Genomic DNA, 27095 nt, shown 5'->3' with positions numbered 1-27095 from the left:
TCCTACCTAACCCTTTTTAAAAAACAATTCACTTTCTTTTCTTTGGAGTCAGTGAAACCGAGTCCCAAAATGGCTGACTACACTTCCTGGTTGAAGCGTTGGCAGCCAATCAGAGATCTGCATTTCCCTGCACGAGCTCGTCTTTTTTCACGAAGGCTTCACAACTAGTGATATCACAATAAAGTTTAACTTAAATTCCTGAAAAACCATTGAAAGGATTTGCAACACATAACAAAAAGCACAATCTCCATAACAACATCTACCTTTCTGCCAAATTTGGTGTAATTCCATCCAACCGCTCTGGCTGTAGGTTCGACAACGCGTTCCTATCGGAATTAAAATGAGAAAACGCACTTTTATTTAACCCCCTTTATCTCAGCCCAGACTTAACAGATCACCCGAAACTGCCCATGCACAACAGAACTTACTTTGTCACTTTTTTTTGGAAAATGTTGTGAAGATTCGTTAAAAGTCACCAAAGATAAAGGCAAGTCAAAAAATGCTTTTCCTATGGAAACTAGGGTGTCGATTAGGATGGCGGACGGACCTGCGTCCATCCGCCACCCCTGAGGTGAAGGGACCGTCCGCAGGGGCAGAGGCGTTCCCTCCATAGGAATTAGGATGTTACCGCCACCCTGGCGGTCACATCCTGTATATTTAACATTGCGGCGGGTGCTGCTTAAAGCAGCAACCGCCGCAAAGTTAAAAATGCATGCTTTGCATGTGCATGCACATGCAGGGTGGTACCATAGGTACCCCCCATGTGCATCCCCCACCCCCAACATCCTGGGGGCCCACAAGGGGCCCCCAGAATCAAAGGTCGACATGCTTTTCCACAGCGGAATATCCGCCGCGGAAAAGCATGTCTCCGCACCCATCATAATATGGCTGGCGGTGTCTTGCAGACCTGCCGTCTGCCGCTGATCCCACCGCCATCATAATCTGGCAGTGGGTGGTTTCAAGGACCGCGGCGGTGAATCCGCATCCTCCCGGCCGGCGGTGGCTTCCACCGGCCCGGAGGATGCTGATTCACCACCATCATAATCAACCCCAAGGTCCTAACCATAACTACCTACTGGTGACGTATAGAGCATAGCTTCACACACAGTTGCTTGAGGTCCCAAAAAACTCTGCCAATTTTTTCTGCCATGAGGAGTTGGGTTTACCATTTATAGGGGACCAGAAGGAGTAGCCCCACTTCTCCTATGGGTTTAATGCTGCCAAAATCCACAGACTGGTTTGGTAAGGGTTTGTATGTCTGATTGCTTGTCCCTAGAAAAATCAAACAAAATACCTTGTTTTGTATACTTAAAATCATCTTTCCAAAAATTGGGACTAATCGAAATGTTCTCGGACCCGCAAAGTCTTAGTGCAGATTCTAAAGTGATTGTGAAATGGTATTTTATAAAGTCATGTTTGGTCGAGAGATTACAGAGTGCCCTGAAAATGAAGACTATTGAGTCTTTTTTGCAAATATCAACTGTCAGAAATGTAGAACCATATCTAATATGGATAGAGAATCTACTTTATCTATCTTATCTTATGTTTTTTAGATAGAATTTAATTCATTTTAAAGTTACCTTCCCAAAACAATGTGTTTGGCAGCACAAATTACCCCCCTGTCATAGCCATAATTTTATAAAAGAGAGCACACGTCACTTTATGTTATTTTCTCCACTATTCTCCAGCCCAAGATCCACCTTCTTGGCACCTGTGTTGCGCATAACAGAGATTAGGCAATATCTGATTCTCGATAGGTGGTAAACAGCCATTACAACGAGGCTGTCACCAAGCAAGTTGTTACATCACATGCGTAACAATGCATGCAATGTAACAACTACTACCATTACAATGCAATTATACCATTATATGGCATGCGCTTTTGAAACGCATGCAATATAATGGTTATGAAATGAAATACAAATTGTTATTTGTAAAGCGCTTATCTGCCACTCCAAAAGGAGCATCCTAGCCCTGATATTGAGGTGAGCGGCTGTGAAGTTCTTAGATAAGAGAAAGGCAAAGTGCATCCGAGGCTCCGAAAATCCAGGTCTTTAATTCTCTCCTATCTTGTGTTTCGGATTTGTGTATTCTCAAATGGGGTGGTACTAGATTCCAGGCCCTGGTGCCTTGTGCGATCAGTGCTTTTCCTCCCCTAGTTTTGCATCTAAAACTTGGAGGTTTGTGAAGGTTAGCTGAAGATGACCTGAGGGTTCTGATTGTAATATAAGGGGTGTATCTAGATAAGAGGTAATGGGGACCCAGTTTAAATGAGGCTCTAAAGTTAATGAGGAGAATCTTGAACAGTATTCTCTTGTGCGGTGGGAGCCAGTGAAGAGTTTTTAGAGCTGCGGAGGCAGAGGATCTCCACAGAAGTTTTAAAACCAGCCGCGCTGCCACATGTTGGACCATCTGGAGTCTTTTTAATGTTTGTTTGTCGGCTCCTGCCAAGAGGCCATCACAGTAGTCTAACTGTGCCAGTATTATGGCCACCGCTAATGCTTTTCTTGCTGCGAGTGGGAGTAGGTCAAATAATTTTTTTAATGATTTTATGAGGCTAAAACAGGTCATTGGCCCTCAGTTTTAAACCACATGTAATTAAGGTCGTTAAGTGCATGTGGTTTAAAACTGAGGACGGAGGCAAACTGTACTGCTAAGTTTCTTGCTACCTTAATCATTTCAGGTGGGGGTGTGGTATCCTCTGACCACCAATACTCTGTCAAGAAATAAACTTCTTTGCCTATAGGTAGTATTTCAGATTTTTCCGTGTTGGTTATCCTTAATCCACTGGAGAACCTTGGTGAAACATTCTTCAAAATTAAGTTCTGCCTTCTTACAGTTATGATCTAGAGATAAGACTATTTGGGTGTTGTCAGCATAGGAGGTAAGTTTGATCCCAAATGATGTTATTAATGAGATAAGAGGAGTCATATAGATATTAAACAACAGGGGACTTAATAAAGAGCCGTGTGGCACCCCTGTTGTAATGGTGCGCCTCATCAATAGGATACAGCTTGCCTGCGCCCGGAAAGAAAAGATTTTAGCCACTCCAAGGCAATGTGTGAAATACCGCATGATTTAAGCCTGAAGAGAAGGATGGTGTGATATAATATCAAATGCGGCCGATAGGTCGAGTAAAGTCAACACAGCCTTCCTACCCCTGTCAGCAATCATTTTAAGTGAGTGTGTAATTTCTAGGAGTACTTACTCAGTGGAATGTATAGGTCAGAAACCAGATTGTTGGTGGTGGAGGATAGTAGCGGCCTCTATGAATATTGTTAATTCTTTATGTACTAATTTTTCGGTAATTTTTCCTAGTAGGGGAAGAAGTGATATGGGTCGTAGATTGGAAAAGACCGATGGATCAATGTTAGGCTTCTTTTTCAGGGGTTTTACTATCGCTAACTTCCGATCTTCTGTCACAATCCCTGAACTTAAAGAGGAGGTGACGATCTGATTTACAATTTGATTGACTATATCAATAATCTGGTGGCGAATTGAGGGGGGGGATCTATGATGTTACAACGCGTTATTTTACAACGCATGCTGTAACATCGCAACTTTTACAACGCAGGTTCCATTACATCGAATGCCATTACACCGCAGGACATTACATAGCAGATGCTATTACAACGCATACCATTACATCGTAAGTATAGGTAAGTATATCTTTTAAAAAAAAATGTAATTAAGTTAATTTAATTAATTTAATTTAACTAATATAATGAAATTAATTTTAAAATTGTAATTAATTTAATTTATTTAATTTAGTTTAATTAAATTTAAAAATGAAATTAATGTAATTTAATTATTTTAATATAATTTAATTAATTTAATTTAATTTAATTTTAATTGTAATTATTTTAATTTAATTTATTCAATTTAATTAATATAATTGAATAAAACTTAAAATTGTAATTAATATAATTTAATAAATTAAATTAAATTCAATTAATTTAATTAATTTAATTTAAAGTCGTACTTTAAAAATAATAAACCCTAAAAACACCCCTGTACCCCAAAAACCAAACCCAGCCCTAAAACCTAAAAATACCCCTGTACCCCAAAACCCAAACCCTGCCCTAAAACCTAAAAATACCCCTGAACCCCAAAACCCAAACCCAGCCCTAAAACCTAAAAATACCCCTGTACCCCAAAACCCAAACCCAGCCCTAAAACCTAAAAATACCCCGGTACCCCAAAACCCAAACCCAGCCCTAAAACCTAAAAATACCCCTGTACCCCAAAACCCAAACCCTGCCCTAAAACCTCAAAATAACCCTGTACCCCAAAATCCAAACCCAGCCCTAAAACCTAAAAATACCCCTGTACCCCAAAACCCAAACCCAGCCCTAAAACCTAAAAATACCCCTGTACCCCAATACACAAACCCAGCCCTAAAACCTAAAAATACCCCTGTACCCCAAAACCCAAACCCAGCCCTAAAACCTAAAAATACCCCTGTACCCCAAAACCCAAACCCTGCCCTAAAACCTAAAAATACCCCTGTACCCCAAAACCCAAACCCAGCCCTAAAACCTAAAAATACCCCTGTACCCCAAAACCCAAACCCAGCCCTAAAACCTAAAAATACCCCTGTACCCCAAAACCTAAACCCAGCCCTAAAACCTAAAAATACCCCTGTACCCCAAAACCCAAACCCAGCCCTAAAACCTAAAAATACCCCTGTACCCCAAAACCCAAACCCAGCCCTAAAACCTAAAAATACCCCTGTACCCCAAAACCCAAACCCAGCCCTAAAACCTAAAAAATACCCCTGTACCCCAAAACCCAAACCCAGCCCTAAAACCTAAAAATACCCATGTACCCCAAAACCCAACCCCAGCCCTAAAACCTAAAAATACCCCTGTACCCCAAAACCCAAACCCAGCCCTAAAACCTAAAAATACCCCTGTACCCCAAAACCTAAACCCAGCCCTAAAACCTAAAAATACCCAAACACCCCAAAACATATACCTCAGTACCCCAAAATATATACTCCTATACTCATACTTATTAAAAAAATTACTTAAATTAATATATTTAATTTATAATATTAAAAAACATAAATAAATATATTTATTTATAATTATTATTAATTATATTAAATAAATAATATTAAATAAAATTAAAAAAAGTAATATACTTACCAATACTTACGATGTAATGGTATGCGTTGTAATAGCATCTTCTATGTAATGTCCTGCGTTGTAATGGCATCCGATGTAATGGAACCAGCGTTGTAAAAGCTGCGTTGTAACAGCATTCCAATGTAAAAGTTGCGATGTAACAGTAACATACCGAGGGGGGGGCATGCATCTAAAGAGAAACCCTATTTTCATGTCATGATAGCTTTGCGCATTTGGTAAAAGTCATACCGCTTCGAATGAGCATAAGGAATATTTGGTGGTGTCATTTTCATTTTCGTGTTCTAAGATGGCATGCATTGAGGGGCCAGTGTCTATGAGGAAGTTTCTTTGAATGTTCGTGATCTTTTTTTCAGAGAAGCATGAGATTTGGTTGCATAGCCTTTGTGATGGAGGAATTTCTTTCTGTAGGGCTTTAGGATTTGTAAAGGACTTTACGATCGAAAAAATCGTTTTGAGTCTAAATTTGCTTCCTGTACTTTTCTCGAATAGTATTCATTTTTTGCTAACTTAATCTGTTTATGGTAATGCATTCTGCCTTTTTTGAATGCTTGCTTTCATTTGTCATCATAACATTTCCTCCATTTACGCTCCTGTTGTTTACATTGGAAATGTGCTGTTCTAAGTATGGGTGTGAACCAGGGAGCTCTCTTAGCTTCTGCCTTTCTGTTTGTGTTAGATTTATCTTGTGAAATACGTTTATTACTTACAGCAGCCATCCAATTGTGGAAGAGGCGTGAGTCTGCAGCAGTATTGCTCGTAAGGGTAGGTATCTGCGCTTGAGGAGTGATAGCCAGTTTGGGATAGCGGGCTAGTTGTGAAAAATTTCGTCTATTTTGGTGCACATTAGCTTGTTTGTCACAGTGGTTTGCTCTGGGAATACTGAGCATAAGAAGAGGGACCACATTGTGGTCCATCCAGATTTGTGGGGTGGATAGGTCTACTGCTAGAAGGGTAAATTAGAACCGACTGTCGCAGGGATTCCGTGGTCAGACAGAACTGTGCATAGAGGCTTGGAACCTCAGTGAATTAGGATGTCCCAAAACTCACCTTAGTACCCAAAAATCCCATACCAGACTACCTACAGTGTCTCATTGGGTATCATAAACTCCCAATGCTTAGACAAACCAGAACATGAACTTAGTACACCTCAGGTAACGTGGAACACATGAACACTCTTTCGTTATACAATCATTTCAATCCAGAACCAGGAGTAACAGAGGACACATGCATATTTGAAATGTTTATTCACTAATGCAGTGCTCTCAAACGTAGTATCTTAGCTAATACAAGCAAACATATTATAAGAAACAAAGTAATCAGCATAGTCACTAGTCCATAGAACACAAACGGTGAAAGCATAGTATTATGCTAAAATGAATAGGGTTTAACAAAACCTAATTCTCACCCTCCCTAGCTAGTATATTATATTATATCTAAGAAGGTCTCTTGTGGGTTTTAGCAGAGCGGTCCCATACCTTAAGATCCTAGTGGTAAGGGATCACATCATCAGCAACCAGCTCTCTGCATGCGAAGCACAATCAAGTGTGTGTAAGTGCAAAGCAATATAAAACTCGCCTAAAGCCAGAACTTGGCTGCAGCTGCATGTATGTTATGTCTAGGAACGTGCGAAGATCAGTGCTCATAACAACTACTGTGTTGAGATATCCTTGAAGGTTTCAGCACTCACTGTACAGACACAGCTCACCAAGCAAGACTGATATCAGTGCAACAACATATTATTCTCTCATGAATCGAAAACATTTTACTAGGCTCAAAGCTAAAGCAGTAGATATGTGTCATGTGCAAAAGCAGCAGAAAGGTAAAATGGCGTTTAAACTCCTAAAAAGCTCATGCTAACTTAACACAGAATTCAGGCTACATATATCAATATATCACCCTCCCTTGATCCGAGCACGTATCAGATAAGATAAGATAAGAAAAGGGACTCAATTGTTGAAAGCAGAGTTCAATAAAGCGTTCAGTATGAAATCGAGTAGGTGAGGAAAAAAAATGTTGTCCAAAAATTCAAAATCTCACCAGCACGACATTGCAATTTCCACTGTCAGTAAAGCCAATAGGTCTGATTAAAAAAAATGTCCATCATAATTCGGAAAACATCAGAGAGAAGAAAAAAATCATGACATCAAAGGCCTCAATAGCAGTTAGCCTAAAACTGAGTATGCAAACGGAGCAGCAACCGCTTCCAAAAGGAAATCACTGTCATCATCCGAAAACAACTAAGCCTTCCAATTTAATAGAGAGAAAGAACATACATGCTCTTCAATTACCGGAGACTCTAGTAGCATCAGAGGACAACTCGGTGTGTTCTCAATGAAGCTGTGTGCCAAGAAATCTTGCGCCGCTGTGAATATATTCCAACGACCCAGAACTCCATGCATCGCTGCAAAGCCCATAATCCCTCCGTCAGAACAAAGCAATTCATGAGCAACTAAGGGACTCATGAGATGATCATAATCCACTTTAGGAGACACCAAACTGCAGAGACACAAATTCAGGGCCCACATGAAATCACAGCTCAGGCAATGAAATACAGGCTGGACACAGGTGAAATAGGAAAATCGAAATGATAATCCATATGATGCACTCAGGGTGGCAAGTGGCAGCACACCATAGTATTTAAGCATCCTGTTGCGAAACAGTGCTTACTGCTCCCGCTCGTTTGCGAACACAGGACGGGCATCCATTTTTAATTAAACAAAACAGAAATAAACAAGCATTGGAAATGCAATAGGGCTCGCATTAGGAAAGTTTGAGCTATTGGTCTTATAAATGAATTTTTTTATGTATGTGTTTTTTTTAAAAATAGCTAAATTAATAGCTTTGTCATTTACAATGCCAATAGTTATAACTTTTGCAAATGTGACACCTATAGCATTTGCAATGCAACATGTTTTGTATTTACGTGACTTAGATGTATTGATATTACAAATAACAATGGCTTTTAAGTTTTTTTAAATAATTAATACTTAAATCATTTATTTAATTTGTAATGGCAATAGCTTAAACTTTCGTAAATAACTTTTGTGAAGATTATGTTCAGTGTTTTTTATTGCGACGAAAATCCAAGAACAGAAGTGAAATATTAACATCTTTTTGTGATTTGTAATAAAGCGTGAAAGCTTGCAAACAGCTTGAAACATTGAAAGAACATACTTGAACCAGTGATGCTGTGGTTGCACTGAGTGATGCTGTGGTTGCGCTGAGTGATGCTGTGGTTGCGCTGAGTAATGCTGTTGTTGCGCTGAGTGATGCTGTGGTGGTGCTGAGTGATGCTGTGGTTGCGCTGAGTGATGCTGTGGTTGCGCTGAGTGGTGTGTGCATCGGTGGAGCTTAGTAGGTGCATTGGTGGAGCTGTTTGGTGGCTGCATTGGAGGAGCTTAGTTGGAGCATCAGTGGAGCTGTGTGGTGGGTGCATCGGTGGAGCTGTGTGGTGGGTGCCTCGGCGGCGCTGTGTGGTGGGTGCATCGGCGGAGCTGTGTGGTGGGTGCATCGGCGGAGCTGTGTGGTGGGTGCATCGGCGCAGCTGTGTGGTGGGTGCATCGGTGGAGCTGTGTGGTGGGTGCTCCGGTGGAGCTGTGTGGTGGGTGCATCTGTGGAGCTGTGTGGTGGGTGCATCTGTGGAGCCATGTGATGGGTGCATCTGTGGACCTGTGTGGTGGGAGCCTCGGTGGAGCTGAGTGTTTGGTGCATCGGTGGAGCTTTGTGGTGGGTGCCTTGGTGGAGCTGTATGGTGGGTGCCTCAGTGGAGCTGTGTGGTGGGTGCATCAGTGGAGCTGTGTGGTGGGTGCATCAGTGAAGCTGTGTCGGTGGAGCTGTGTGGTTGGTGCATCGGTGGAGCTGGGTGGTGGGTGCATCGGTAGAGCTGTGTCGGTGGAGCTGTGTGGTGGCTGCATCGGTGGAGCTGTGTGGTGGGTGCATCGGTGGAGCTGTGTGGTGGGTGCCTCGGTGGAGCTGTTTAGGTGGAGCTGTGTGGTGGGTGCATCGGTAGAGCTGTGTCGGTGGAGCTGTGTGGTGGCTGCATCGGTGGAGTTGTGTGGTGGCTGCATCGGTGGAGCTGTGTGGTGGGTGCATCGGTGGAGCTGTTTAGGTGGAGCTGTGTGGTGGGTGCATCGGTGGAGCTGTGTGGTGGGTGCAGTGGTAGAGATGTGTGGTGGGTGCATCGGTGGAGCATGTGGTGGGTGCCTCGGTGGAGCTCTGTGGTGGGTGCATCAGTAAAGCTGTGTGGTGGTTGCATCGGTGGAGCTTAGTGGGTGCATTGGTGGAGCTGTGTGGTGGGTGCATTGGTGGAGCTTAGCTGGAGCATCGGTGGAGCTGTGTGGTGGGTGCATCGGTGGAGCTCTGTGGTGGGTGCATCAGTGGAGCTGTGTGGTGGGTGCATCGGTGGAGCTGTGTCGGTGGAGCTGTGTGGTGGGTGCATTGGTGGAGCTGTGTAGGTGGAGCTGTGTGGTGGGTGCATCGGTGGATCTGGGTGGTGGGTGCATCAGTGGAGCTGTGTGGTGGGTGCATCGGTGGAGCTGTGTGGTGGGTGCATCGGTGGAGCTTAGTGGGTGCATTGGTGGAGCTGTTTGATAGGTGCATTGGTGGAGCTTAGTTGGAGCATCGGTGGAGCTGTGTGGTGTGTGCATCAGTGGAGCTGTGTGGTGGGTGCCTCTGCGGAGCTGTGTGGTGAGTGCATTGGCGGAGCTGTGTGGTGGGTGCTTCGGCGGAGCTGTGTGGTGGGTGCATCGGTGGAGCTGTGTGGTGGGTCCTCCGGTGGAGCTGTGTGGTGGGTGCATCTGTGGAGCTGTGTGGTGGGTGCATCTGTGGAGCCATGTGATGGGTGCATCTGTGGACCTGTGTGGTGGGAGCCTCGGTGGAGCTGTGTGCTGGGTCCATCGGTTGAGCTTTGTGGTGGGTGCCTTGGTGGAGCTGTATGGTGGGTGCCTCGGTGGAGCTGTGTGGTGGGTGCATCGTTGGAGCTGTGTGGTGGGTGCATCGGTGAAGCTGTGTCGGTGGAGCTGTGTGGTGGGTGCATTGGTGGAGCTGGGTGGTGAGTGCATCGGTAGAGCTGTGTCGGTGGAGCTGTGTGGTGGCTGCATCGGTGGAGCTGTGTGGTGGGTGCTTCGGTGGAGCTGTGTGGTGGGTGCCTTGGTGGGGCTGTGTGGTGGGTGCATCGGTGGAGCTGTGTTGTGGGTGCATCGGTGGAGCTGTGTAGGTGGAGCTGTGTTGTGGGTGCATCGGTGGAGCTGTGTGGTGGGTGCAGTGGTAGAGCTGTGTGGTGGGTGCATCGGTGGAGCTGTGTGGTGGGTGCCTCGGTGGAGCTCTGTGGTGGGTGCATCAGTGAAGCCGTGTGGTGGGTGCATCGGTGGAGCTTAGTGGGTGCATTGGTGGAGCTGTGTGGTGGGTGCATTGGTGGAGCTCTGTGGTGGGTGCATCAGTGGAGCTGTGTGGTGGGTGCATCAGTGTAGCTGTGTCGGTGGAGCTGTGTGGTGGGTGCATCGGTGGAGCTGGGTGGTGGGTGCATTGGTGGAGCTGTGTAGGTGGAGCTGTGTGGTGGATGCATCGGTGGAGCTGGGTGGTGGGTGCATCAGTGGAGCTGCGTGGTGGGTGCATCAGTGGAGCTGTGTGGTGGGTGCATCGGTGGAGCTTAGTGGGTGCATTGGTGCAGCTGTGTGGTGGGTGCATCGGTGGAGCTTAGTTGGTGCATCGGTGGAGCTGTGTGGTGGGTGCATCGGTGGAGCTGTGTGGTGGGTGCCTCGTCGGAGCTGTGTGGTGGGTGCATCGGTGGAGCTGTGTAGGTGGAGCTGTGAGGTGGGTGCATCAGTGGAGCTGGGTGGTGGGTGCATCAGTGGAGCTGTGAGGTGGGTGCATCGGTGGAGCTGTGTGGTGGGTGCATCGGTGGAGCTTAGTGGGTGCATTGGTGGAGCTGCGTGGTGGGTGCATCGGTGGAGCTTATTTGGTGCATCAGTGGAGCTGTGTGGTGGGTGCCTCGGCGGAGCTGTGTGGTGGGTGCCTCGGCGGAGCTGTGTGGTGGGTGCCTCAGTGGAGCTGTGTGGTGGGTGCATTGGCAGAGCTGTGTGGTGGGTGCATCGGTGGAGCTGTGTGGTGGGTGCCTCTGTGGAGCTGTGTGGTGGGTGCATCTGTGGAGCTGTGTGGTGGATGCATCTGTGGAGCTGTGTGGTGGGTGTATCTGTGGAGCTGTGTGGTGGGTGCCTCGGTGGAGCTCTGTGGTGGGTGCATATGGAGCTGTTTGGTGGGTGCCTTGGTGGAGCTGTATAGTGGGTGCCTCGTGGAGCTGTGTGCTGAGTGCATCGGTGGAGCTATGTGGTGGGTGCATCAGTGGAGCTGGGTGGTGGGTGCATCGGTGGAGCTGTGTGGTGGGTGCCTCGGTGGAGCTGTGTGGTGGGTGCATCAGTGGAGCTGTGTGGTGGGTGCATCGGTGGAGCTGTGTAGGTGGAGCTGTGTGGTGGGTGCATCGGTGGAGCTGTGTCAGTGGAGCTGGGTGGCGGGTGCATCAGTGGAGCTGTGTGGTGGGTGCATTGGTGGAGCTGGGTGGTGGGTGCATCTGTGGAGCTGTGTGGTGGGTGCATCGGTGGAGCTGTGTGGTGGGTGCATCTGTGGAGCTGTGTGGTGGGTGCATCTGTGGAGCTGTGTGGTGGGTGCATCTGTGGAGCAGTGTGGTGGGTGCCTCGGTGGAGCTGTGTGGTGGGTGCATCAGTGGTGCTGTGTGGTGGGTGCATCGGTGGAGCTGTGTGGTGGGTGCATTGGTGGAGCTGTGTCGGTGGAGCTGTGTGGTAGGTGCCTCGGTGGAACATTGTGGTGGGTGCATCGGTGGAGGTTTGTCTTGGGTACATCAGTGGAGCTGTGTGATGGGTGCATCGGTGGAGCTGTGTGGTGGGTGCATTAGTGGAGCTGTGTCAGTGGAGCTGTGTGGTGGGTGCATCGGTGGAGCTGTGTGGTAGGTGCCTCGCTGGAGCTGTGTGGTGGGTGCCTCGGTGGAGCTGTGTCTTGGGTGCATTAGTGGAGCTGTGTGGTGGGGTCATCTGTGGAGCTTTGTGGTGGGTGCATCGGTGGAGCTGTGTCGGTGGAGCTATGTGGTGGTTGCATCAGTGGAGCTGTGTGGTGGGTGCATCAGTGGAGCTGTGTCGGTGGAGCTGTGTGGTGGTTGCATCAGTGGAGCTGTGTGGTGGGTGCATCGGTGAAGCTGTGTCGGTGTAGCTGTGTGGTGGGTGCATCGGTGGATCTGGGTGGTGGGTGCACAAGTGGAGCAGTGTGGTGGGTGCATCGGTGGAGCTGGGTGGTGGGTGCATCTGTGAAGCTGTGTAGGTGGTGCATCGGTGGAGCTGTGTAGGTGGAGCTGTGTGGTGGGTGCATCGGTGGAGCTGTGTCAGTGGAGCTGTGTGGTGGGTGCATCCGTGGAGCTGTGTGGTGGGTGCATTTGTGGAGCTTAGTTGGAGCATCGGTGGTGCTGTGTGGAGGGTGCATCGGTGGAGCTGTGTGGTGGGTGCATCGGTGAAGCTGTGTGGTGGGTGCATCGGTGGAGCTGTGTGGTGGGTGCCTCGGTGGAGCTGTGTGGTGGGTGCATCGGTGGAGCTGTGTGGTGGGTGCATCAGTGGAGCTGTGTGGTGGGTGCTTCGGTGAAGCTGTGTGGTGGGTGCATAGGTGGAGCTGTGTGGTGGGTGCATCGGTGGAGCTGTGTGGTAGGTGCCTCAGTGGAGCTGTGTGGTGGGTGCCTCGTTGGAGCTGTGTGCTGAGTGCATCAGTGGAGCTGTGTGGTGGGTGCATCGGTGGAGCTGTGTGGTGGGTGCCTCGGTGGAGCTGTGTGGTGGGTGCATCAGTGGAGCTGTGTGGTGGGTGCATCGGTGGCGCTGTGTAGGTGGAGCTGTGTGGTGGCATCGGTGGAGCTGTGTCAGTGGAGCTGTGTGGTGGGTACATCGGTGGAGATGTGTGGTGGGTGCATTGGTGGAGCTTAGTTGGAGCATTGGTGGAGCTGTGTGGAGGGTGCATCGGTGGAGCTGGGTGGTGGGTGCATCAGTGGTGCTATGTGGTGTGTGCATAGGTGGAGCTGGGTGGTCGGTGCATCTGTGCAGCTGTGTGGTGGGTGCATCTGTGGAGCTGTGTTGTGGGTGCATCGGTGGAGCTGTGTGGTGGGTGCATCTGTGGAGCTGTGTGGTGGGTGCATCTGTGGAGCTGTGTGGTGGGTGCCTCGATGGAGCTGTGTGGTGGGTGAATCGGTGGAGCTGTGTGGTGGGTGCATCGGTGGAGCTGTGTAGTGGGTGCATCGGTGAAGCTGTGTGGTGGGTGCATTGGTGGAGCTGTGTCGGTGGAGCTGTGTGGTGGCTGCATAGCTGAAACTGTGTGGTGGGTGCATCGGTGAAGCTGTGTGGTGGGTACATCGGTGGAGCTGTGTGGTGGGTGCCTCGGTGGAGCTGTGTGGTGGGTGCAACGGTGGAGCTGTGTGGTGGGTGCATCGGTGGAGCTGTGTGGTGGGTGCTTCGGTGGAGCTGTGTGATGGGTGCATCTGTGGAGCTGTGTGGTGGGTTCCTCTGTGGAGCTGTGTGGTGGGTGCATCTGTTGAGCTGTGTGGTGGGTGCCTCTGTGGAGCTGTGTGGTGGGTGCATAGGTGGAGCTGTGGGGTGGGTGCATCAGTGGAGCTGTGTGGTAGGTGCCTCGGTGGAGCTGTGTGGTGGGTACCTCGGTGGAGCTGTGTCTTGGGTGCATCAGTGGAGCTGTGTGGTGGGGTCATCTGTGGAGCTTTGTGGTGGGTGCATCTGTGGAGCTGTGTCGGTGGAGCTGTGTGGTGGTTGCATCAGTGGAGCTGTGTGGTGGGTGCATCGGTGGAGCTGTGTGGTGGGTGCCTCGGTGGAGCTGTGTGGTGGGTGCATCAGTGGAGCTGTGTGGTGGGTGCATCGGTGGAGCTGTGTAGGTGGAGCTGTGTGGTGGGTGCATCGGTGGAGCTGTGTCAGTGGAGCTGGGTGGCGGGTGCATCAGTGGAGCTGTGTGGTGGGTGCATCGGTGGAGCTGGGTGGTGGGTGCATCTGTGGAGCTGTGTGGTGGGTGCATCGGTGGAGCTGTGTGGTGGGTGCATCTGTGGAGCTGTGTGGTGGGTGCATCTGTGGAGCTGTGTGGTGGGTGCATCTGTGGAGCTGTGTAGTGGGTGCCTCGGTGGAGCTGTGTGGTGGGTGCATCAGTGGTGCTGTGTGGTGGGTGCATCGGTGGAGCTGTGTGGTGGGTGCATTGGTGGAGCTGTGTCGGTGGAGCTGTGTGGTAGGTGCCTCGGTGGAACATTGTGGTGGGTGCATCGGTGGAGGTGTGTCTTGGGTGCATCGGTGGAGCTGTGTGGTGGGTGCATCTGTGGAGCTGTGTGGTGGGTGCATCTGTGGAGCTGTGTGGTGGGTGCATCTGTGGAGCTGTGTAGTGGGTGCCTCGGTGGAGCTGTGTGGTGGGTGCATCAGTGGTGCTGTGTGGTGGGTGCATCAGTGGAGCTGTGTGGTGGGTGCATTGGTGGAGCTGTGTCGGTGGAGCTGTGTGGTAGGTGCCTCGCTGGAGCAGTGTGGTGGGTGACTCGGTGGAGCTGTGTCTTGGGTGCATCAGTGGAGCTGTGTGGTGGGGTCATCTGTGGAGCTTTGTGGTGGGTGCATCGGTGGAGCTGTGTCGGTGGAGCTATGTGGTGGTTGCATCAGTGGAGCTGTGTGGTGGGTGCATCAGTGGAGCTGTGTCGGTGGAGCTGTGTGGTGGTTGCATCAGTGGAGCTGTGTGGTGGGTGCATCGGTGAAGCTGTGTTGGTGTACCTGTGTGGTGGGTGCATCGGTGGATCTGGGTGGTGGGTGCACAAGTGGAGCAGTGTGGTGGGTGCATCGGTGGAGCTGGGTGGTGGGTGCATCTGTGAAGCTGTGTAGTGGGTGCATCGGTGGAGCTGTGTAGGTGGAGCTGTGTGGTGGGTGCATCGGTGGAGCTGTGTCAGTGGAGCTGTGTGGTGGGTGCATCCGTGGAGCTGTGTGGTGGGTGCATTTGTGGAGCTTAGTTGGAGCATCGGTGGAGCTGTGTGGAGGGTGCATCGGTGGAGCTGTGTGGTGGGTGCATCGGTGAAGCTGTGTGGTGGGTGCATCGGTGGAGCTGTGTGGTGGGTGCCTCGGTGGAGCTGTGTGGTGGGTGCATCGGTGGAGCTGTGTGGTGGGTGCATCAGTGGAGCTGTGTGGTGGGTGCTTCGGTGAAGCTGTGTGGGGGGTGCATAGGTGGAGCTGTGTGGTGGGTGCATCGGTGGAGCTGTGTGGTAGGTGCCTCAGTGGAGCTGTGTGGTGGGTGCCTCGTTGGAGCTGTGTGCTGAGTGCATCAGTGGAGCTGTGTGGTGTGTGCATCAGTGGAGCTGTGTGGTGGGTGCATCGGTGGAGCTGTGTGGTGGGTGCCTCGGTGGAGCTGTGCGGTGGGTGCATCAGTGGAGCTGTGTGGTGGGTGCATCGGTGGCGCTGTGTAGGTGGAGCTGTGTGGTGGCATTGGTGGAGCTGTGTCAGTGGAGCTGTGTGGTGGGTACATCGGTGGAGCTGTGTGGTGGGTGCATTGGTGGAGCTTAGTTGGAGCATTGGTGGAGCTGTGTGGAGGGTGCATCGGTGGAGCTGGGTGGCGGGTGCATCAGTGGTGCTATGTGGTGTGTGCATCGGTGGAGCTGGGTGGTCGGTGCATCTGTGCAGCTGTGTGGTGGGTGCATCTGTGGAGCTGTGTTGTGGGTGCATCGGTGGAGCTGTGTGGTGGGTGCATCTGTGGAGCTGTGTGGTGGGTGCATCTGTGGAGCTGTGTGGTGGGTGCCTCGATGGGGCTGTGTGGTGGGTGAATCGGTGGAGCTGTGTGGTGGGTGCATCGGTGGAGCTGTGTAGTGGGTGCATCGGTGAAGCTGTGTGGTGGGTGCATTGGTGAAGCTGTGTCGGTGGAGCTGTGTGGTGGCTGCATAGCTGAAGCTGTGTGGTGGGTGCATCGGTGAAGCTGTGTGGTGGGTGCATCGGTGGAGCTGTGTGGTGGGTGCCTCGGTGGAGCTGTGTGGTGGGTGCAACGGTGGAGCTGTGTGGTGGGTGCATCGGTGGAGCTGTGTGGTGGGTGCTTCGGTGGAGCTGTGTGATGGGTGCATCTGTGGAGCTGTGTGGTGGGTTCCTCTGTGGAGCTGTGTGGTGGGTGCATCTGTTGAGCTGTGTGGTGGGTGCCTCTGTGGAGCTGTGTGGTGGGTGCATAGGTGGAGCTGTGTGGTGGGTGCATCAGTGGAGCTGTGTGGTAGGTGCCTCGGTGGAGCTGTGTGGTGGGTGCCTCGGTGGAGCTGTGTCTTGGGTGCATCTGTGGAGCTGTGTCGGTGGAGCTGTGTGGTGGTTGCATCAGTGGAGCTGTGTGGTGGGTGCATCGGTGGAGCTGTGTCGGTGGAGCTGTGTAGTGGTTGCATCAGTGGAGCTGTGTGGTGGGTGCATCGGTGGAGCTGTGTCAGTGGAGCTGTGTGGTGGGTGCATTGGTGGAGCTGTGTGGTGGGTGCATCGGTGGAGCTGGGTGGTGGGTGCACCAGTGGAGCTCTGTGGTGGATGCATCGGTGGAGCTGGGTGGTGGGTGCATCTGTGGAGCTGTGTGGTGGGTGCATCTGTGGAGCTGTGTGGTGGGTGCATCCATGGAGCTGTGTGGTGGGTGCCTCGGTGGAGCTGTGTGGTGGGTGCATCCGTGGAGCTGTGTGGTGGGTGCATCGGTGGAACTATGTGGTGGGTGCATCGGTGGAGCTGTGTGGTGGGTGCATCGGTGGAGCTGTGTAGGTGGAGCTGTATGGTGGGTTGCACTTTTTATAAATCATTAGTAAAAGAGATCAATGAAATTCAACTAAAACCCATATATAGCAGAAAAGGAGAAAGCTTCAGTAACGGGATTCAGGATGAATGTATTCCTTTGAAGCAAATCACCAGCATGTGAAAGGTGTAAAATAGCAATCAGCATAAAACGAAAATGCCAGCAAAAGACTTTATAAAATTCTGTGTGGCCCTGATAAAATAATTAGAGCGTTTAATTATATCATGACCAACAACGGTTATTGTTTCAAGAGCAGCGTGCGAGATGGTTAGGCTGCAATATAAACAAGCCCTCTGCATTGCTGTGGTGGGAAGGGGGGAGGGGCGGGGAGAGGAAAGAAGGGAAGAATAGGGGCCGGGAGCAGCAGCCTTTGATGTGCCGGCCGGCCGGCCGGCCGTGCAGTGAATAATTAGGGGAGGAGAAATGCCGACTGGGGGAAGCTTGAGATGACTGAGGAGGCTGGTGGCTTTGATGTACACGCGCTCTCGGGCACTGCAACAAATCGCCGAGATGGTTAAGCTCTGTTTAAGCCACAATATAGCTTGCCAGCTATGCGCAAGCGCATCAGCAGGCGAGCCCTAAAAACCAGCAGCAGGCACCAGTAGAACAGGAAGTCCACCAAATAGGCTGGAGAATATCGAGTGGAAGAAAGCAGGAATGACTCCAAATATTTTTGGGAAAGAAGTCACCAGACCATTGCTTACTACTTTAAAAAAATGAGCCAGCCCCGAAGTGGAGGACGCGTTAAAGATTGTATGAATCAGCTCAACAAAATGTAAAGGAAGGTGAGTATTCAATAAGGCATGCACTTCTGTGCAGGTGTTAGCTACGTGAAGGACAAATGTTTCTCGAGCAGATGTCAGGACAACTTCCTTCTGTGACAATAAGGCTCTTATTCTGCTCATCTTATTAAACTCAGACTTCAAGGCCGGAATCCTCGGCCAGATGGAAACAGCCAGGTTCCCATGCGCGGGTGGATATAGCAAATATTTACAGCAAACCACACGCTCACTGACTGTTACAACATAAGCTATGCCTTTTAATAACCCACAACAATCCTCATTATTCAAAAGTAAATAACTCCTGTTTGCCAACAAGGTAAAAGTCGGGACTATAGCAGGCACTGGTGTACCTTTCAAAACACATGCCAAATTAGGGTGGTCTTGATTACAAGAGCCATGCAATTGGATGTGTCTACACATCAACGAGTGATCTGGCGTCTCTGTACACTCAATTGAGATAGATGAGAGCAGGGGTACTGCTCTCAGGTTCGAGGTGTGCACACTTTTTTTCATGGACCAATATCAGTCCTCTTATTCACATCATCATAGTTCAATAAAGAATCCTTAAATGCGTTTTCCTTTGTACCATCTTTCTGTGTGGTTTTTAATGATAATTTCTCATTAAATTCATTTTTTTCAAATATTAGCAGGTTCCATTATTTTAACATTTCACATTCACCCATTGCATTTCGGGTACAAATGGACCCATCGTCGGGGGTCTCTACGAAAAGAACAAAGAATACATGATGAGCCCAAAGCTATGTTCATCTAGTCTTACAGAAAATATACATCATCATAGCATGACTGATTATCCGGAAATCAAAAAATATATCCCATGAAACAAACATTGTAAAGATATCACTGCCTATCTCCTGTTAAATATGCACAACGTGTTGGTGGCACTACACTTAAATAATCTATATAAACCTGCTATTATTCACATAGATAGCACGATCTTAGTGCCTTTCTCACATAATTGTGACTACGACTGATCAGCGTTCCAAGTCCATTACTCACTGAAATGTTTGGCGTTCGAGCCTCCTGCCGTCTCATCCAATACCTGCCGCATTGAGCTCGCGTTTCAAATTCTAGACTTATAGCTGCTCTGCTCGACGAAGGGTCCATTTGTACCCGAAATGCATTGGGTGAATGTGAAATGTTAAAATAATGGAACCTGCTAATATTTGAAAAAAATGAATTTAATGAGAAATTATCATTAAAAACCACACAGAAAGATGGTACAAAGGAAAACGCATTTAAGGATTCTTTATTGAACTATGATGATGTGAATAAGAGGACTGATATTGGTCCATGAAAAAAAGTGTGCACACCTCGAACCTGAGAGCAGTACCCCTGCTCTCATCTATCTCAACTTACATGACAGTGTTCCTAGACAAAACACTTAATGAGGGAGCCGCACAAAGTTAAGAAATCATATGAAGATTGATTAAAACTATAATAATATAAGTGTGCAACTGCTGGCTAAAATAAAAGTCTCTGTACACTCATCACCTTTCAGATAAACCTCTTTCCCATCTCTAAGACACCTATAAGTGAAGGGGAGCGACCAGGCTTCATGTAAGTAGGAGGTGCCTAGCGTTTCGTACCTGCCTATCGCAAAATACTTCATGCAATTTTTAAACTGGAAAAGCACAAAAGGTAAAGTAATCAATCCGTGCATTAGCCACGTTGCAGCCGTGGCCTCTGCCACTGAAAAGGGCAAAGACTCTAAGCGTTCAATGTGTAACATTGAAAAAGAAGCATCTCTCATGGAAAGCAAACATTGTTTTTCAGTTAGATTAAAAGGTGCAAACAGAGATGTGACATTAACATAGGTCCAAGGCACTTTTCCATTTTTTAGCGTCTGCAAGGTCCAAGCAAACTGCATAACAGAACGCAATTGATTTTGACCATGGCACAAAACAGACACTTCTTCAATTTCAACAACAGATGACACAATATTATCCAATGTGTAAATTCGGGAGGAAAGGGTATTAATGCTGTTGTCCACAACTGCAAGCACTTTTTCTAAATTAACTTGGTCGATAGCCCTAAGGCAGGTAGCCGCTTCAATCCGTGATGTTTTCCAGACTTCATTATAAACGGCATAGATCCATCTTTAAGATCTACCTTTAGCCGGGCCTTTTATGAAATCATTTAAGTCAACCTGGTCAGTCAGTTTAGACAAATGTAATTTTACTGACGCCAATGTAGAGTGTTTAAGCCAATTCTGACACAATTTGCCTACAGAATAAGTGGTAACTGAATGGTCACTCTCAAAACGTGGATCTATTCTGACCTGTGTAAAACCCTCAGTCAGGCCCAGAAAACGATGCTGGCACGAATCAGCACTTCTGTGCCACATCAACCAACCCTTTGGATCCAAACTGGATATGTTATAGGATGAATTTAGCAAAAGGGTCTGCAATTCTCTAATTGAAAATTTTGTAGAATTTTCCCTACCCGAATATTCCTTTAAATCAGGGAAGGAAGGAGTATTTAATTTTTTAGAAGTAGCCAATCCAAAGCATGTTGTCTGTGAGATGGTAGAATTCAAAAACAACATATGATTTGGGATCAGACATGCACGGTGCAAAGCCTCAGTGCCTTGTACCGCCCAACTTTTAGAACCCCAAACTGATTTAAGGTCAATAGTTTCCTTCCATAACTCGTAGCCACCAACAGCCAGCTGGTCTAGAAAGGACTTTGAATACAATAACTTAGTATCGGTAAGTCTAAATTTGGACATGGATTTATCTGTAATTTTAAAATAAAAGGAGGAGGGATTGGACTGATTAAAGTCAGTAAAATAAGTGTACTTTTTCAAAAACGTGTTTGAGCTGCCTCTTAAAGGAGCTGGGCAATATTCCCACTGGGTATAATTCACAGAACTTCTCCTAGAATTAGTTTTGTGCAAGTAATGATTACCAAAATGTTGGAAGCAAAACAAATCCCCATAATTAGCAGATTCTAAATATAAATCTTCAGCAGCAAAGGGAGCATAATACTTTAAATCAGCAAACAAAGCCTCTACGGCCTGAACATCCCAATCATCAGAATGTATGTTTTATTGAACCACATCCCCCATGTTAACTCTAAGTAAATTAGGAACATTAATCACTTATGTCAGACCATGGATTTGAAATTTAACTGCATCCCAGACTATTCCATCCAGGATAGGCCACGCGGTGATGTTAACAAAGGCCAAGTCTCTTTTCAATCTGTGGGCTGAATGTGATGAGGAGTGGGGAGCCAATGTTCCATTCAGATGTCTAATGCATGTTCTCTCCTCGACATAATGTCCATTTATAAATCGAAAAAAGTAAAACACAAAACCAATTGACATAAAAAGCTAGAGAGAAAAAAGCCCCAGTCAAATGTAAGTCCAAGGGGGAATTACATTTTTTTTTTTAAACAATGTTGCGTAGGCTCTCAGCCTTGTGGGCTTCCCAGACATACGTGAAACAGTGTCAAATGGAAATCTGGATTCTGTGGCTAAACGAGTTTGCAAATCAGGCACCGATAAGTCAGTTGGGTAGGTGTAGTCTGTATCATCAGGGGGAGTACCAGGAAAAGCACTCAAAAAAGGACTGAAAACTGCAGGCATCTCGAGGACCACCTCCGGTACACAGTCCGAAGCAGTGGCCAAAACAGAATTTCTCACTATCGATGGACATGAGACCGCCGGTGTCATGCTAAGAAGAATCGGCCACTCTGTGTATTTTAACATTGTCAATGGAGATATACCTGTTCTCTTTACGACCTGGAAGTGGTGGTAAAATGACTGTTCTTGTGCCCTTCACTCCAAGCACGGGAACCGGAGCATGGAATGAGGGACCAAATTCCTTTTTGTTATCGATCTTCTCCCAAACCAGTTCTCCAACTTGGGGTAGCCAGCCAACTACCGGGGTCTGCAACGCATCATCCGAGGTGGAGGGCAAATGTTCCTTTGCAAGACTGTCTCTGGTCTCTTGTAGAGTCTGTAAAACATTGCAATATTCATCTACGTCAAAGGAGGCACCCGAACCGACCGCGTCTAGACGGTCAAGGTCCGGGACATACATCTTGATACCAAAGAGCATTTCGTATGGGGTCCACCCACCCAGAGACCTTCTAGGGAGATTATTAAGAGCACGCTGCACGCCATTGAGATGGGCCAGCCAGTTTCTGCCAGTGCCTATAACTCGAGCTGTCAGTGATTGCTTTAAGTCACGGTTCATTTGTTCCACAACACTATTACCCTCAGGCCGGTATGGAGACGAAAGCTTGACTTGGACCCCCATCAAACTCATGGCATCCCTATACGCCTTAGAGGCGAAAGCAAGACCCTGATCCGAATGGAAGGTACCACAGGCAAAAATCCCTACAAAGACACGCAAATCCCTGATGACAGTCTGTGAATCAGCGCTGCAATGAGGCCAGACCCAAACAAAGCGTGTGCATGAATCAACTGCTACTAAGATGTACTTATACGCAGTATCAGAAGAAAAAGGACCGCAGTGGTCTAAATAAACACAACCAAATGGCTTATTAGAAATGAACAACTGTGTTTGGGGCGGACGCGTAGCAGTTGAAGGCTTAATCTGCTGGCATATGTCACATTGAAGGACAAAGTCACACGTCTGTTTGTTCAGGCCCGCCACCAAAAACGTTGTTGCAACTGAGATACAGTAGCTGAAACGCCCGCATGCACAGACGCAACTTCTTCATGGGCCGCCGTGATCAGTGAATGTCTGCGATCCAAGTTGGGAATCAATCTCTCTCCAACTTCAGGTAATTTCACATAAGTAACCTTATCGGGACTTAAGTGGTATGTGTACTTCAAAGGGAACCCCTGAGGATATGTATCTCCGTTCTCAGTGGCAGCAACAGCCGCCAAGATGTCGTCATCAATCTTACTTTTGGACCGTGTGACTGCTGCAACTAAATATGTCGAGACCGCTGATTTCGCTGCTTCATCAGCAAGCGAGTTGCCGACAGCGTGGACTCCAACGCGCTGGTGACCGAGAGTATGAATTGCAAACACGAGTGGCAACTGCTCTTTAAGCTCAGCCACACGGACCCAGATCATCTTATGTTTTATTGTGCTACCCTTGGAATCACGAAAATCATTCTGACTCCAAAAGAACAAGTTCTCATTGTAAGACTGGACACAGTAGTAAGAATCACTTACGATAAGTGTGGTCACACACGGATCAGCGTACTCCAATGCAAGCAACAGAGCATGAAGGTCTGCTAATTGTGCGGTGTAGTCCCATAGAGTCTGCATGTGCACGACTCTGGACTTGAACTCATCGTTCACCATGGCACCTACCACAATGGCGCAAGCGGAAATGTAGGCGTGTTTAGAACCATGCGCAACCTGCGCCGAACCATCAGTGTATATGATGCAATGGAAATCCTCCAGAGGCCGCTTAGCCAAGGGTGCAGGATGAACAAACTCATATTGCAAAAATTCCTGCGACCGTAAGGAGGCATCAAAAATAAACGTGACATCCGGAGACGTCAATGATGCTGCCCATTGTATCCACCGAGGGTGCAAAGCTTTAGAATTAGGTACACTGGCTTTCGTAACTGCTTCCAAAGCAGGACACGGGGTAACAACCAACATGCGTTTTCCCTGTGACAGAGCGTGTTCCTTTAGAATCGCCATCTGCACAGCTGTCAAAACTTTCTCCACAGTGGAAAATCGCATTTCAGCCGAAGTGTACAAGTGTGATTGTTAAGCAATAGGTACTGTATCTCCTTTGTTAAAAGTAAGGTATGTGAAACCCACCGTCCCAGGGATGATTCTTATCACCAGGTTGGTGTGATTATCACAAGTCAATAAGTATTTAGAAGCGAGCAAATCAGCCTGCAAAGATTGCAGTATTAGCGAGTGCTCAGGCAGCCAGTTTGATTTCATAAAATTTGGTTGTATCAAAGCATACAAAGGCTTGATACGCTGGGCATATTCAGGAATGTATGTCCTCCCGAAACTCAAAAATCCCAGCAAAGACTGTAATTTTTTCAGAGTTGTCGGAGCGGGCAACTGTGCGCATTTCTCCAAGAAGTGAGGAGCCAATCCTCGACCTTCATTGTTGAGCTCGAAGCCCAGGAACAACACTGTACTCGGCAATGTGCGATTTTGCAAAGTTGAATTTGTAACCAAAGTCTGCAAAGCTACAAATTAAGCGGTCAACGCGACACAGATGCTCCCACAGTTCGTCATCCGTGAGATAAATGTCATCCACATAAAAACTGTACCGCTTTTGGCCGCCATAAGTGTGGCAGGGTATGCTCAGACATGAGTCCCTTGCTCACTTTGCCACTGGATTCAAGCAAGCCGGGCTGAAGACGGCTGGAATGCCAGAAACCGGTCCTCGGAAGCTTGTTTCCGGTCCAGGGAAGACATGGCTTGGCAGTTCGGGCTGGACTGTTCCCATGAGGCACAGGGTCAGACTGATTTGCATATAGCCATGTCTGAACTGGGGTGGCAGAGTGGGCTAAAGAACAGTGATGGATTAAACCCAGATCTTTTGACTGGGTGTGAGTGTTTGATTGATTCAGATGCTCCGTCCATCACCACCTCCTTTTGTACCGCATCCACATAAGAACAAGCATCTGGGTCAACCCTCTCTAAGAGAGAGACTATGCGGGCAGCAAACACTCCAGGACTATTCTTGTAGCCCATCGTAAACGTCTGAAATGTTCATGGACACCGCCGCAAGTAAAGGAGGTCCATTTGGAACTAAGACCATCCAAATGGTGGGCATAAAAACCATTGGAAATGTCAAGCGTGGTTTTAAACCGCTTACGCACGAGACTATCCACCAAATCAGAGCTGTGAGTATTTTGTACTGCACAAGTACGGCAATGCGAGTTTAAATGCCGGTAATCCAATACAAAACTATACGAACCGTCAGGCTTGGTTACTGTAAAAAGAGGGTTATTCATTGGTGACACACAAGTTTCAATAACACCCTGATATTCTAATTGTTCAAGGATTTCTGCAACGGAAGCCTTTGCTTCACGCTTTATGGGATATTGAGGTTGAGGCTGTGGCATAGACCGTAAAGGAATTTCGTGGTGTGGGGAAAATTTATCCCACCCACAGTGTGTACGATACAGAGCCGGCGAAAGAGCCTTAGCCCACTCTTCCGCAAAATTCAGCGCATACTCCTTCGAGACTGTGTGCGCGAAACTAGGGAGGATTACCTCCTCCCCTCTCGGAGCTGCGAGCACAAAAGGTGGGGGCCAGTCAGCCTACGCTAACAAAATGTCATAGGTAGTCGTAAGATTCTCCCAAAATACTCCTTCTATAATGCGTTGAATGTCACCCTCAATGAATAAGACAATTTCATAGATCCTGTCAGGGGGAGCTACTCTAGTGTCAGCTGTCTCCACAACAACATAACGGTCAGTCGCTGTCACCTTCAGTAGTGGACGCAGGGCCTCTCGCAGTATGGTAATCTCCGCTGCGCTGTCCAGCAAGGTCAGAGCCCATGTCTGATTCCGAAGCTGGGTTCTCACTATCTGTGGCATATCTGTGTGCTGTTAAAGCAGCGACTTTCTTTTTCTGAAACTGGGGTCTCTTCGGTTTAGAATCGTCCTGCTTGCCTTTGCCTTCCTTCGGGGGTGGCTGGTCGCATCCTTGCTGGCCGCCCCGACCCCTGCCGCCTCCTCCACCACCGGAAGAAAAAGCCGATGACTCCTGAAAAGAACGAGGAGAGCGTTGATCAGAAACCTGAAAACAATCAGGTGATTTTATCATTGCGCGATCGCGCAAGTCATAAACACGTTCTGTGGGCGCAGGCAATGGAGACACAGGACGAGACTCCTGTTTCTGTTGTTGCTGTTGTTGCTGTTGTTTTCCCTGTTTCTGTTTTTTAGGCCAATTTAGTTTTTTTGGACTTGGGCTGTTCGTCGCTCTCCGACTTCTGCCCTTGGGGTTGTTTTTTCTCTTTAGAACAAAAAGGCTTGAGGCCCCTACAATTGCGGCTCACGGTTTTATAAGCCGCCACAATAATTTTCGCCAACTGTCGGGGTTTATCGGCATCGGGAACCACCTGCAAAGCATTGGCAACCTGAAAGTTCACTGCATCCCCCTTGACATTAGCAAGTATGAGATCAGAAACCACATCAAAGGAGCCCCAACGATTGGGCACCATGTCGCAGGGATTCCGTGGTCAGACAGAACTGTGCATAGAGGCTTGGAACCTCAGTGAATTAGAATGTCCCAAAACTCACCTCAGTACCCAAAAATCCCCTACCAGACTAGCTACAGTGTCTCATTGGTTATCATAAACTCCCAATGCTTAGACAAACCAGACCATGAACTTAGTACACCTCAGGTAACGTGGAACACATGAACACTCTTTGGTTATACAATCATTTCAATCCAGAACCAGGAGTAAAAGAGGACACGTGCATATTTGAAATGTTCATTCACTAATGCAGTGCTCTCAAACGCAGTATCTTAGCTAATACAAGCAAACATATTATAAGAAATAAAGAAATCAGCATAGTCACTAGTCCATAGAACACAATCGGTGAAAGCATAGTATTATGCTAAAATGAATAGGGTTTAACAAAACCTAATTCTCACCCTCAATAGCCAGTATATTATATTATATCAAAGAAGGTCTCTTGTGGGTTTTAGCAGAGCGGCCCATACCTCAAGATCCTAGTGGTAAGGGATCACATCATCAGCAACCAGCTCTCTGCATGCGTAGCACCATCAAGTGTGTGTTCTTATGCTCTTGTGCAAAGCAATATAAAACGTGCCTAAAGCCAGAACTTGGCTGCAACTGCATGTATGTTATGTCTAGGAACGTGCGAAGATCAGTGCTCATAACAACTACTGTGTTGAGATATCCTTGAAGGTTTCAGCACTCACTGTACAGACACAGCTCACCAAGCAAGACTGATATCAGTGCAACAACATATTATTCTCGCATGAATTGAAAACATTTTACTAGGCTCAAAGCTAAAGCAGTAGATATGTGTTGTGTGCAAAAGCAGCAGAAAGGTAAAATTGCGTTTAAACTCCTAAAAAGCTCATGCTAACTTAACACAGTATTCAGGCTACATATATCAATATATCAAGACCCCGTCTAATGTGTGACCAGCTCAGTGTGTGGGAGAGTTCACCATCTGAGTCAATCAATCAATCAATCAATCATGACATTTGTGTAGCACTCTACTCACCCGGAAGGGTTTTAAGGCGCTGGGTGAGAGGGGTCCGTTACTGCTCGAACAGCCAGGTCTTGAGTTGCTTCCTGAAGGAGAGATGGTCCTGGGTTAGCCGAAGGTGGATGGGGAGAGAGTTCCATGTCTTGGCTTCCAGGTAGGATAAGGATCTTCCACCGGCGGT

This window comes from Lissotriton vulgaris, chromosome 10 (assembly GCF_964263255.1).
Source record: "Lissotriton vulgaris chromosome 10, aLisVul1.2, whole genome shotgun sequence".
Classification (NCBI taxonomy): Eukaryota; Metazoa; Chordata; class Amphibia; order Caudata; family Salamandridae; genus Lissotriton; species Lissotriton vulgaris.
The sequence above is the reverse complement of the archived record's forward strand: the minus strand, read 5'-3'. Positions refer to the sequence as shown.